This window comes from Budorcas taxicolor, chromosome 4, assembly GCF_023091745.1.
Source record: "Budorcas taxicolor isolate Tak-1 chromosome 4, Takin1.1, whole genome shotgun sequence".
Lineage (NCBI taxonomy): Eukaryota > Metazoa > Chordata > Mammalia > Artiodactyla > Bovidae > Budorcas > Budorcas taxicolor.
The window spans coordinates 79,152,226-79,163,800 of NC_068913.1; the positions used below are offsets into that span (position 1 = coordinate 79,152,226).

The 11,575-nt window shown below is 43.4% G+C and overlaps 1 non-coding gene across 1 annotated transcript; it reads right to left on the reverse strand.

Annotated features, from left to right (window-relative positions):
* Positions 1–484: 484 nt before the first annotated feature.
* LOC128047120 (U6 spliceosomal RNA) lies at positions 485–588 on the reverse strand. The gene has a single exon (XR_008199308.1). It is a non-coding gene; the product is annotated as a U6 spliceosomal RNA (small nuclear RNA).
* Positions 589–11,575: the final 10,987 nt, after the last annotated feature.

An 11,575-nucleotide genomic window follows, 5' to 3' on the forward strand; every position in this document is an offset into this window, starting at 1 on the left:
GACCTCCTCCAATAGGGCTTATGCCACACCCAAGTCTGCTGCACCCAGAGCCCCTGCCCCTGCGGCAGGCCACTGCTGACCCGGACCTCCAAAGGAGACTCTCAAACACAGTTCTGTCTCAGTCTCTGTGGGGTCTCTGGGTCCTGGTGCACACGAGGTTTGTTTGAGCCCTCTGAGTGTCTCTAGTGGGAATGGGGTTTGGTTCTAAACATGAATTTGCCCCTCCTACCGTGTTGCTGGGGCCTCTCCTTTGCCCTTGGACATAGGGTATCTCCTCGTGGCTGCTCGCTCGACGCCATGTAGCTGCCATGTTCTAGCTATTGTAAGTAGTGCTGCAGTGAACAATGGGATACATGTGTCTTTTTCAATTTTGGTTTCCTCAGGGTATATGCCTAGGAGTAGGATTGCTGGGTCATATGGTTGTTTTATTCCTAGCTTTTTAAGGAATCTCCATACCATCTTCCATAGTGGCTGTATCAATTTTAAAAATATGGAACGGTTCACAAATTTGTGTATCATCCTTGCACAGGGGCCATGCTAATCTCTGTATTATTCCAGTTTTAGTATATGTGCTGCTGAAGTGAGTGCTAGAAGCATGTTGATTATGTGTTCTTAAACAGATCTGTACATTCTTTGCAGAATGAGTATAACTTTCATTAAATGACTATCACTTTTCTCATTGCAGCAGTAAATAGCATTCTAAGAAACAGCTAGATTACAAGTTTTCTTAAACACTTCTCTACATGAATTACAGATGGTTATAACTTCCAGTCAGTGATATAACACTGTTCTTAATGCAGCGAATAAGTAGTTCTCTGAAGCATCTTTATAACAAGTGTCTTTAAACATTTCTCTAAATGCATTGCAGATGGGTGCCACTTCCATTCACCTGGAAAATCACAGAGTGTTTTCGCTCACCACTCAATTCTATTAGGATTATTTATAACTGGCTTCAGTTGCTGACTGACAGTGCACTCCAAGAGAAAATTAAGACCATCACAAGATTCTTTGTGCTTTGGGCAAGCAGCTCTCTTAGATAGTTAAATCTCAGGAAGAATTCTAGGGAACCTAGATTTTTTCATCTTTCCATATATAGAAAAGCACTAGAATCATTCACTTGAGATGTCTGTTCTTTGTGACTAGCAGTAATCTTTTAGCAAGATATATGCTAGACTGTGGGCTTCCCAGGTGGCACCAGTGGTAAAGAACCTGCCTGCCAATGCAGGAGACATTAGGGATGGGGGTTTGATCCCTGGGTTGGGAGGATCCCTAGAGGAGGGCATGGGAACCCACTCCAGTATTCTTCCCTGGAAAATCCCATGGACAGAAGAGCCTGGCGGGCTACAGTCCATAGGGTCACAAAGAGTCAGACACGATTGAAGTGTCTTAACATGCACACACATGCTAGACTCTAAGTGTCCCATAGCCAAAAATCACGTATAAACTAGCTTCCCTCCATAGCTCTTCAGAGCAGTTCTCCCAGAACTACTGGGAGGCTGTCTCCTGGTCTATCCCCAGTAAGTTTCCTGAATAAAACTTAAACTCACAACTCTTTTTTTTCTTGGCAGCACAGCATGGGGATCTTACTTCTCTGACCAAGGATCAAACTTGCACCCCTTGCATTGGAAGTGCAGAGTTTTAACCACTGGACCACCAGGGAATTCCCTTAAACTCACAACTCTTATGTTGTACATTTTTCTTTAAGTTGATGCACTGATAAAACAGTGTTGTAAGGCAGCATGCAAGTAGGATTCTCAGAAACATCTTTTTAACTGGTGTTCAGAAAGACTCCTGGACTGCCTTTGAGAATGGGTGCAATGTCTTCATCGGCAATGCACTGTTTTCAATACAGCATGCAGTAGTGTTCTTGGAAACATCTTTATGACAAGTGTCCCTAAAGACTTCGATTCGTACATTGTGGAATGTGTATAACATTTGTTTCCTTTTTTTAGTTGTAATTATTTATTTTTTTATTTTTTAAAATGGAAGTATAGTTGATTTACAGTGTTGTACTAATTTCTGCTGTATAGAAGTGATTCACTTATATACATATATACATTCTTCTTTATAATATTCACTTCCTGATATGACTTTTGTCAGTGTGGAAAGCAAATTGTGAGCTTAGAACAAACTTTCCAAAATTGTTCTTAATTCCATCCATGCCTCAATGAATGGGCATAACGTCAATCACTGATGTAATATTGCTCTCAAGTCACCTACCATGCATTGTTTTTCGACATATCTTTATTTCACGTAGTTCTAAACACTTCTTGACATGCATTGCAGAAACGGTGCCACTTCTATTCTAGTCACATCCTTAGAAACACCTTTATTACGAGGGTTCTCAAAACCTCTCTACACGCCTTGCTAAAGGAGTGCCCCTCCCTCCAGGGATATATTACTTTTCTCCACACAGAATGTGTTAATAAGTGGTGTTTCAGAAATGATCTTATTACAGTGTTTAAAACACTTTTGTACATGCTTTATAAAACTGGTATAACCTCCTTTGACTGACATAAAACTGATGTAAACACAGCAAACAAGCGTTTCTAGAAATCGTTTTTATTACAATTAGCTTAAACACTTCTCTACATGAATTGCAGAATGGGTGGCAGGTCCTTTCTTTCGTATAAACAATGTTTTCGATACAGCATCAGGTAGCATTTTTAGAAATGTCTTCTCATCAGTGTTCTTTCATTTCTCAACATGTGCTGCCGAGTGGGTGCCTCTTCCATTCACTGATATATAATACAGTTCTTTATGCAGCCAGCAAATAGCATTCACAGTAACATCTATTTACTTTATTATAGCTATTAAACACTTTTTTACATGATTTGCTGAATAGGTATAAATTCCATTAAATGATATAATATTGTTCTCAAGACAGCAAATAAGGATTGTTACCAGACACAGCTTTATTACAAACATGCTTTTAAATTTCTCTACGTGCATTGCCACATGAGTACCACTACCATTCACTGTTTAAACACTGTTCTCAATGTAGCGGCAAGTAGCACTCTTAGAAACATCTTTATTACAAGTGTTCCTTTTTTTTTTTTGGATAGCTATTATTGCCTTAGATGCTTCTTTAAAAACTGAAGTATAGTTGATAATGTTGTATGTTTCAGGTGTACAGCAAAGTGATTCACTTATACATACAGATATATCTGTTTTTTCTAGCTTGTTTTCCCTTATAGGTTATTATAAAATATTGAGTGTAGTTCCCTATGTTATACAGTAGGTCCTTGTTGTTTATCCATTTTATATATGCAGTGTGTGTGTAAATGTTAATCCTCAACTCCTAACTTATCTCTGCCCCTACTTTGGTAACCACAAGTTTGTTTTCTATGACTATGAGTGGATCTATTTCTGTTTTATATATGTTTCGTTTGCATGATTTTTTAGATTCTACATGTGTGTTATCCTACGATATTTGTCTTTGTCTGGCCTACTTCACTTAGTGTGGTAGTCTCTAGGTCCATCCATGTTGCTGCAGATGGCATCGTTTCATTCTTTTTTACGGCTGGGTAATAGCCCATTGTACATATACACCACATCTTTATTCATCTGTTGATGGATACTTAGGTTGCTTTCATGTTTTGGCTATTGTAAATAGTGCTGCTGTGAACAAATAGGGCACATGAGTATTTTCAAATTATGCTTTTCTCTGGATATATGCCCAGGAATGGGATTGCTGGATCATATAATAGTTCTGTTTTTAGTTTTTAAAGGAACCTCCATGCTGTCCTCCATAGTGGTATAAATGTTCTTAAACACACCTCTTCATGCCTTGTAGATGGAGTCACTCCCATCCACCAGTGTACACTGTTCTCAATAAAGAAAGCAAGTACCATTCTTAGAAACATTTTTTTTGTGTGTGTGCAAATGTTCTCAAATACTTCTCAATGCACTGACTTCTCAGTTCCATTGACTGTTACAACTCTGTGTGATCAAAGCTGCCAGAAAAAAATGTACTTAGGAACACCTGTATTACAGGTAATCTTAACACTTCACATGCATCGCAAAACCTGTTCCATTCACACATATAACACTGTACTCAAAGCAGCAGCAAGTAGTTTCTTAGAAAAATCTTTATTACAAGCATTCCCAAACATTTCTGTACATGCAGTGCAGAACGGGTATAACCTCCATTCACTGATATAACACTGTTCTCAATGTAGCAAGTGTTAGTGTTCTGAAAAATTTCTTTGAGAAAAGTGTATTTAAACACTTCTGTATATGCATTGTAGAACTGCCACTCACTGATAGAAACTGTTCTCAATTCAGCAAGCAAATTGCAGTTTTAGAAACATCTGTATTATAATTGTTCTTAATCTCGTCTCTCTATGCATTGGAGAAAGGTTATAAGCTTCGTTCACTGATATAACACTGTTCTCAATGCTGCAAGCGAGCAGTTCTCAGAGAAGTTTTTATTACCAGTGTTCTAGGTGGTGTGGAGCATCTCTTTTTCTCTCCCTTTGAATTAACAACTATTTGGATATCCTTAACCAAACAGAAGTGCCTCTGCACGTCACATTGTACCTGGACATCCAGGAAGTTCTTACATATCAGATCTCAGTCATGGAATCCAAAGGAGTTGGCAAGCCACCGCCACCCCTATGTCCTGGGATTGGGTAAGAAGGGAGCTGGTTAGTGCAGAGCTAGGTGGTTACTCATGGGCAATAAAGAATTTGAGGAGGGCCAGCGTGGCTCAGATGGTAAAGAATCCGCCTGCAAGGCAGGAGACCCAGGTTTGATCCCTGCACTGGGAAGATCCCTGGAGAAAGGAATGGCAACCCACTCCAGTATTCTTGCCTGGAGAGTTCCACGGACAGAGGAACCTGGTGGGCTACAGTCCATGGGGTCGCAAAGAGTCAGACATGACTGAGCGACTAAAAAAAGTCTGCCTAAGGGGAGAGCTGTGTCATGCCATCAGTGTGGGGTAGAGTTTGGATGCAGAGGAAAGGGTAGCACTTGCCAAGGGAGCCTCCTTCCCCACGGCAAAGATGTAAAAGGCTGGGCTTCCCGCAGCTGCAGCAGCAGCAATGTCTCAGGCAGAGTAGTTTGAAAGCAGCCTCTTGATGGAGGACAGGTAAAGTGAAAATGGTGAGTGACTGCCTGGCTCCTCCTGCTGGGCAGGTTATGCTTCAGTTCAGTTCAGTTCAGTCGCTCAGTCGTGTACGACTCTTTGCGACCCCATGAATTGCAGCACGCCAGGCCTCCCTGTCCATCACCACCTCCCAGAGTTCACTCAGACTCACGTCCATTGAGTCAGTGATGCCATCCAGCCATCTCATCCTCTGTCGTCCCCTTCTCCTCCTGCCCCCAATCCCTCCCAGCATCAGAGTCTTTTCCAATGAGTCAACTCTTCGCATGAGGTGGCCAAAGTACTGGAGCTTCAGCTTTAGCATCATTCCTTCCAAAGAAATCCCAGGGCTGCTCTCCTTCAGAATGGACTGGTTGGATCTCCTTGCAGTCCAAGGGACTCTCAAGAGTCTTTTCCAACACCACAGTTCAAAAGCATCAATTCTTTCGGCGCTCAGGACCTTATTTCTCTCCAGCAGCACTGGCTTTTCTGAGGCAGGACCTCCATGATGGGGAAGGGAGAAGAAAGGAAGCACCTGATAACATCTGTGGGCTTTAAACATATGCAGGTCCTGCTGGCTGCTTCAGGACTTCAGCAGGACCACCCACACACCTCTGGGGAGTATGCACTGGAAGATCTCCCCCTGGCCCCGCTGGCGTCTCAAAGCTCCAAGCGCTAACCCACCCGTGTCTTCTGCTAGCCCCTGCTCTCAACTCTGCAGCCAGCTCCTCCTGTGTGCTCCCAAGTGTGGCAGTGAGAATAGGTTAGATAATCCGAATATTCTCAGAAAGATGGACCAGGGTCCGCGGACAAGTGAGAATCAACAAACTGAAGCTATAGTGCCACCTTCTGGAAGACAAAAGAGAGGTTTCCTGCAGCCAGCGTGGTGAGTTAGAGAACAAGAGGAAACACAGAAGGAAGAATTCTACCCCAAGAGAGAACGAGAGTGGAGCAAGGCTACCCCTTATAAACCTAGGATCCCTGGAGAAGCAACACCAAAGAACAGTACCTCATCAAAGATAACCAGTAAAGAGACTTCAAATGCTAAAGCAGCAATACAGAAACACAAAGAACTTTAAAAGTCGAGGAAATACACCATCACCAAAAGGTATCAACAATTCTCCAAGAGCTGAGCCCAAAGTCCCAGCACCCTGCAATCTATCTGATAAAGAATTCAAAATAGCGGTACTGAAGAAATTCAATAAGCTACAAAAAGAATTAAAACAGCTCAGTGGGACTTTCCTGGTGGTGCAGTGGATGAGAACCCACTGGCCAATGCAGGGAACACGAGTTTGATCCCTGGTCCAGGAAGATTTCACATGCTGCGGAGCAACTAAGCCTATGTGCCACAGCTACTGAGCTTGCCCTCTAGAGCCCACAAACCGCAACTGCTGAAGCCCGTGAGCCTAGAGTCTGTGCTCCACAAGAGAAGCCACCGCAATGAGAGGGCCACACACTGCAGTGAAGAGGAGCCCTTGCTCGCTGAAACAGAGAAAGCCTGTGCAAAAGCAACAGTCCCAGCACAGCCAAAAAATGCTCAGTGGTATTAGGAAAAAGATACATGAACAAAATGAGTTACTTATGAAAGACATTGAAAATATTAAAAAAGGGCCCAACAAAAATTCTGGAGTTGAAGAATTCAGTGAAGTTGAAGAATGAAATAGCATCTATAGTAAAGCAGAGGGAAGATAGAATAAATGACTTAGAAGAAAGGAAGTTTGAAATAAAGTTATACCAGAACAAGGATAAAGAATAAAAATGAGGGGAGGGGGGGCTTCACTGGTGGATTGGTAGTAAAGAATCCCCCTGCCAATGCAGGAGACACAGGTTCAATCCCTGGTCCAGGAAGATCCCACATGCCTCGGAGCCACTAAGCCCATGCACCATGACTATTGAGACTGTGCCCTAGATCCCAGGATCTGCAACTACTGAGCCCATGTACCGCAACTACTGAAGCCCTCATGGCCTGGAGCTTGTGCTCCACAATTAGAGAAAGCCCATGCAGAAACAAAGACCCAGCACAGCCAAAATTAAATTATTTTTTTTTTATATGAGGGGAGAGAACCTATAGGTTCTATGGGATTCAATCAATAGGGAATATATTTGAATAATCATGCATCCAGAAATTTGTAGTTTGTGGGTTCTTTTAGTGTTTTAAATATTCACTCACACACCTAATTTCTATATTCCTTTCCTTGAAGGACCGCCTTCCACAAAATGGATAAGCCGGAGGTCCCTGCAAATGCTAGATCCAAATCTTGGGCTTCAATGTTAACCACCCTTTATAAACACCCTTCCTCAATTTAAATACAACTCTTCTTCTGACACTCCTACAAAAACATCTTGGCAATACCAATCAATCGTCACTGAGAAAATACAACCTTATATTATTTTGATTTATTCTGTTTTCCATCTTGCTAGCTAGTCTGCACAGCCCATTATGAACCTGCTCATCCAGTCACTTGCACATTGAAGAAACAAGCCCTGGATTTGTCACTCCTTCATCGTTCTTCCATAGACCCAGATTTCCTAAGTCCAAGGTTATTAGCTGCCTAGGAGATGCCTGCTATTTGATAATGATTGTGACGATACTCATCCTGGGCTTTAAAAAAGCCACCCTTCCAAATTCACTTTTGATGTCTCAAACTCCTCCTCTCTCAGGCCTCTATCCAGAACTAGGAGTGACTGTCTCTCCCCAAACCTACTGGGTGTTTTAAAGATCAGTGAAATTGGTCTATCAGACATGTTGAAATCCAGAAACTGTTGCTAAGCAAATGTGAGTTAGAGCCCCCCAAACTGTTTCTTCACTTGGAATTTCCTACCACTCTAAAGTAATGATTCTTTCAACAGAGGAACCAGCCCAAGTGTTTTCCCACTATTGTTTGAGTCTTGGGAGGTCAGGCGCCTCTATGACACACCTTGAGGGAGGGGGCAGGCTTGGGCTGCAGTTTTGCTACCTCACTGGGCAGTGGGATAATCAATCCCAGCAGCCTGACCCAATCAGAGAGCGGGCAGGGTGCTCTGAGCAAGCAGCCAAGGGCAGATTCAACAAAGATGCTTAGAATCTTTAGCTGGAAGTCCTTGCCATTCTGAGAACACAAAGTCACCACAGGATTCTGAAGTAGGAGAACCAGCTGCTATCCAAAGAACCCAACAGTAATTTCCCAGTGTAAATAATATGCTACCATTTCTGTGTATTTTTTTTTTAAGGGACAGAATGCATTTTTGTTTGACTGTGGTTGGACACAGAAGACCCTAATTTAAACATTATGCTAGTGAAAGAAGCCAGGCACAATTGATCACGCTGTGCTGTGTTTAGTCACTCAGTTATGTCCGACTCTCTGCGACCCCATGGGCTGTAGCCCACCAGGCAGCTCTGTCCATGGGGATTTTCTGGGCAAGAATACAGGAGTGGCTTGCCATGCCCTCCTCCAGGGAATTTTCCCAACCCAGGGATCGAACCCAGGTCTCCCACATTGCAGGCGGATTCTTTACCAGCTGAGCTATGGGGGAAGCCCCACAATAGGCCATACTTTGTACGATTCCATTTATATGCAATGTTAAGAGTAGGCAATGTTAACTTATATGCTTATATTGCATGTAAGTTATATGCAATGTTAATTTATATGCTTATAAAATGTTAATTTATATGCAATGTTAAGAACCGTGAACTTCCAGATGTTCAAGCTGGATTTAGAAAAGGCAGAGGAACCAGAGGTCAGGTTGCCAACATCCGTTGGATCATTGAAAAAGCAAGGGAGTTCCAGAAAAACCATCTATTTCTGCTTTATTGATTACACCAAAGCCTTTGAGTGTATGGATCACAACAAATTGTGGAAAATTCTGAAAGAGATGGGAATACCAGACCATCTGACCTGCCTCCTGAGAAATCTGTATGCAAGTCACGAAGCAACAGTTAGAACTGGACATGGAACAACAGACTGATTCCAAATCGGAAAAGGAGTATGTCAAGTCTGTATATTGTCACCCTGCTTATTTAACTTACATGCAGAGTACATCATGCAAAATGCTGAGCTGCATGAAGCACAAGCTGGAATTAAGATGACCAGGAGAGATATCAATAACCTCAGATATGCAGATGACACCACCCTTATGGCAGAAAGTGAAGAAGAACTAAAAAGCCTCTTGATAAAAGTGAAAAAGGAGAATCAAAAAGTTGACTTCAAACTCTGCATTCAGAAAACTAAGATCATGGCAACCGGTCACATCTCTTCATGGCAAATAGATGGGGAAATGGTGGAAACAGTTATAGACTTTATTTTTGGGTGCTCCAAAATCACTGCAGATGGTGACTGCAGCCATGAAATTAAAAGACACTTACTCCTTGAAAGAAAAGCTCTGACCAACCTAGACAGCATATTAAAAACCAGAGACATTACTTTGACAATAAAGGTCCATCTAGTCAAAGCTATGGTTTTCCCAGTAGTCATGTACGGATGAGAGAGTTGGACTATAAAGAAAGCTGAGTGCCAAAGAATTGATGCTTTTGAACTGTGGTGTTGGAGAAGACTCTTGAGAGTCCCTTGGACTGCAAGGAGATCCAACCAGTCCATCCTAAAGGAAATCAGTCCTGAATATTCAGTGGAAGGAATGATGCTGAAGCTGAAACTCCAATACTTTGGCCACCTGATGCGAAGAACTGACCCATTGGAAAAGACCCTGATGCTGGGAAAGATTGAAGGTGGGAGGAAAAGGGGACGACAGAGGATGAGATGGTTGGATGTCATCACCGCCTCAATGGACATGAGTTTGAGTAAGCTCCGGGAGTTGGTGATGGTCAGGGAAGCCTGGCGTGCTGCAATCCATGGGGCTGCAAAGAGTCAGACATGACTGAGCAACTGAACTGAACTGAAGAGTAGGCAAATCCATAGAGAAAGAAAGATTAGTGGTTGCCAGGTGTAATGTTCAGGCCACTGAAGATGGCTGTTTGCTTGCTCCCTGTACATCCCCTGCTTACCCGGGCCCTGCTGCACTCACAGGACTATACAATCCTCCTAATCATAGGGCTTAATTAGTAACTGCTTATGTGCTTGCCTCCTGCCCAGCCCTGGTTTCCCTGGTAACTGATAAGCCAACCTGACGTCAATTCCCCCTATAAATGGCAGCCTCTCCCGAGTAGCAAAGTGGCTGCGGTGTCCTGCCTGTCATCTGCTGCATATGGTGGGATATCGCTCCAGGACATTTTGATTCGGTCATGTAAGACCCCCTGTCCAGTAAGCTGTTGATGTCTCTGTCACTTGTTCCTGGGCTCTTTCTATGGTCTTAAGGTTGGGCCAATACCAGACTTGCAGGCCTGCAGGGTGCAACCAGCCAGGAAGCTGAGGAAACTTCCGTTGAGTGCCAAGATGTCGGTAAATAAGGATGGGAAACAGAGGATTGTGGGGGAAGTCTTAAGATGACCATCCACTAACACGTGAGACCTGTAAGTCTGTAAGTCTCTTTCCAGTTTAAAAGTGACAGCCCTCAGCTCATGGATCTTCTGACTGCCCAGCATGGCTGGTGGATACAGACAAAGCACAAGGACCTGGATTATCTATGTTATCTGTTTGGGTAAGACAAGCCTACCCCCGACCCACCACCCCTGAGCAATTACAGACACATGCTTTAGGGATATTAACTCGGGGACAGGCTTGTGAACTGGACATGGCCAGTCACCCAGAAGGGTTTGGTTGGGGCCTGAGGCAACAGCAAAATAATAAGAGTATTCTTTGACTTCTGGTCCCAGCTATGGAAGGGGGCAGGCAACAATATGGCAGGATGGGCCAGCTATATGCATCTACAGTGCCTTACAACAGGTGCAAGACATTACAGAAGGTCTATGCAAGACATTGTGCAATGCAGAAAACCACTGTTCAGGGTCTAGAACAGCTGTGTGTGATGTCCAGGACCCCCGTGGACATCAATAGTGACCAAGGAACCCAGTTTTCTGACCATGAAGCTCAGGAAGGTGCTGATAAAAATAATATACACTGGTATTTTTCACCTGCTTTATGACCCCACTGCTGCCAGGCTAATGAAAGGATGGATAGACTATTTCATAGAGAACAAAACCCTCTTTCAATGTGTGGACAAGGAGGCTAACTCAAAGGTGGCTCAGACAGTAAAGACTGCCTGCAATGCAGGAGACCCAGGTTTGACCCTGGGTTGGGAATATCCCCTGAAAAGGGGAATGGCTACCTACCTCTCAGTATTCTTGCCTGGAGAATTCCATGGACAGAGGAGCCTGGTTGAGCTACATTCCATGGGGTCACAAAGAGTTGGACACGACTGAGTGACTAACACTACAATCTCGAACACTCCAGAAACAGTTGTCCCTGTGGCTCGGTCATGTTAACCCAGAGGCAACTAGTCAACACCATCCAAGTTCAACTGTTGCCCACAGAAGGACCATTGCCAATCATGGATCAGGAGAGTACTTTGCTTTTGCCTTGACCACAGGACCTACCCCCGGGGGAACACTGTGTAAAA